Raw genomic sequence first — 2,546 nt, 5'->3', positions numbered from 1 at the left:
AGTGTGTCCAGAAGAAAGTGACAGGTTATAAAGCCCAGGGAAAGTCCTAGTGACCAACTTCCTTCAGCAAGGCTCTACCTTCTGAAGATTCTCGTCTTTTCAAACAACAACACCAGCCTGGGACCAGGAGTTCAAACAAATGAGCCTTTTCTGGTTACTTCACATTTAAGTTATGGCAGCCTCTAAGTGGAGCCCCTGTGTGCTGTAGGAAGTGTGAGCACTGGGGCAGAGATCTCTAGGTAGATATGGATTCCTTTATCTGCAGGATCCTATGAGGGCTGGACAAGCATTTGTGAAAACTGTCAAGGAGGGGCTACTGTGTTTGCAGATGGAGACTGAGGCCTGGAAAGATGGTGGGGGCAGTCCAGCATCAGACAGAAAGGGCTAGGTGGAGCCTGGTGGGACCTGAAGGCTCTACGGCCACAGGCTAGAGATCTGCAGCTAGGATCTCAGCCTTCTCCACAGCACCAGGAACAGTGTCCCTGATCAAGGTCTCAGAATCTATGCTCAGGCAGGATCTTGACACTCAGTTCTTCTGGAAGTTCTCCTCACTTCAGTTAGCAGAGATTTGCTAGGGGATCCCAGAAACCCTTCCTTTGCCACCCAAACTTGTGGCTTTGAACCTCATGGGAATACAATACCCGATGAGATCCAACTCTCATGTCTTATGGAACACAGAAATAGAGTCCCTTGCCAAGTCAGGCTAAGCCTCCCTCAGTCTCTCTAGTTTATGATGCAGGAAACTAATGTGGATGGGTTCAGTGAGACTCTGACGACCCAGGCTATCTAGGATTTAGGGAGAGCAGGGGAGCGCAGGCAGCACCCCCTCTTCTCCAGTGGGCTACCAGCTTATAGAGGTGGACAGGCAGATGACTATAGACCACAATGCAGACTTCCACTGTGCCGCTCAGACGGATCAGCTAAGAGATTTGCACCTCTTTGTAACTTGGGAAGAAGCCATTGCTCCTGTCCTGTGGTTGACATCAGCAAGACCAGGGGTACAAACAACACCTCCAGATTACTTTGTAGGAAACACTAAGAGAAAGGAGTGTGGCCCTAGAAAAGTGTGACGGATAATCTTGCTTGTTATCTTGATGGTGTCTGGAATGAGCTAAAGTCCAGATACGGAGGGCATACCTGTGAGAGATAGTCGGCTTCATCTGAAGGCCATGAATTCGCTTCGATTCTGGACCTTTGAGGTAAGAGGACACACCTGTGATCTGAAACTTGAGGTGGGAAGACAACACACCTTTGAACTAGGTCTCCAAGCAGGAAGACACACCTTTAATTTGGGCCACACTTTCTGCTTAAAGCCTATATAAGGGCATGGAAGAAGGACCATGTGTTTGTTTGGAAGAACTTTTGACTTTGGTACTTTCAGTTTAGAAAGCAAGGGACTAGTTTAAGTACTGATTAGTGGGCCATACTAGTAGGAACATGGAAGACAGTATGCAAAGAGTTATTTGAACTGTGGGGGGATCACTTAAGAGGTTTTAGAGGAGAAGAATTTTAGTATGTTTCCTACAGATTGTTCTTGTGATATTTTGGTGAAGAAAGTGGCTGCCTCATGTCCCAAGAGTCTGCCTGAGGCTAAAGTGAAGAATTTTGGATTAATTCTGTTGACAAAGGAAATCTCAAAAACAGTATAAACTCTGTTGTGTGGTTTTTAGTGCTAACTCTAAAGATGTATAATGAAAAGGAGCAAGCTGAGCATAGTAAATTACAAATGAAAATTTTAAGGAGAAAAAGAGCACCAGGAAGTGGCATAGAGCTAAATCGTGTGTTCAAGGAGATAAATGGATTAAGAAATGGAATAAAGGTGACTCCAGAAAGAAACCGGCCCATCCTCCTCAGCGCCCGTCACTGCCAGGAACTCTTTCAGTGTGTCTTGCTGCTCTGCTGCTGTCTTTGACTGGTGCACTTCCCAAACTGCTCCAGCCAACACTGCAACAGCCCCAACTCGGCTCCCTCCCTCTGCCCTCCATTCTCCCAGGGTCAGACCTCTGGGCACCTGCCCTTAGGCTCCGCCCCTCGCGATGCCTCACACAAAGCCCTCCAAGTGGGAAACCCAGCCGCTTTCAGCCCTCTGGTGGCTTCTATGCAAACCGCACCCTAGGGGCGAAGGTAGGAGGTTGGTGGATATAAGGAGGGGCTGGTTTTCCCACAGGCCTGAGGGATGTAGGACTCTTGAAGAAGTCAGATCCTGCAATTATTCATGGTCTCATCCTTTAATTTCTTTAACTTATTTAATTGTTTATTCATTTCCTTCTTGAAGCATTGCCTGAGTGCTGTCTATGGCTTGATGTTCTCCCAAGTACCTTGTCTTCTTGTTGCTTTTATTCTTTGAACCTAACAGTCCCATGCTCACAACCTCTCCTTGGTTTCCTCTCTTACCTTAGTAGAAGTCTCCTGGCTTGCCACTTGTGTAGGAAGAAAAACAGTCCTTCCGATTTTTTCCCCCCCAAGACAGGGTTTCTCTGTAGCTTTGGAGCCTTTCCTGGAAGTACCCCTTGTTTACTAGGCTGGCCTTGAACATAGAGAGCTCC

Source organism: Microtus ochrogaster, linkage group LG8 (genome assembly GCF_000317375.1).
Source record: "Microtus ochrogaster isolate Prairie Vole_2 linkage group LG8, MicOch1.0, whole genome shotgun sequence".
Taxonomy (NCBI): Eukaryota; Metazoa; Chordata; class Mammalia; order Rodentia; family Cricetidae; genus Microtus; species Microtus ochrogaster.
This window is presented reverse-complemented; position numbering follows the sequence as displayed.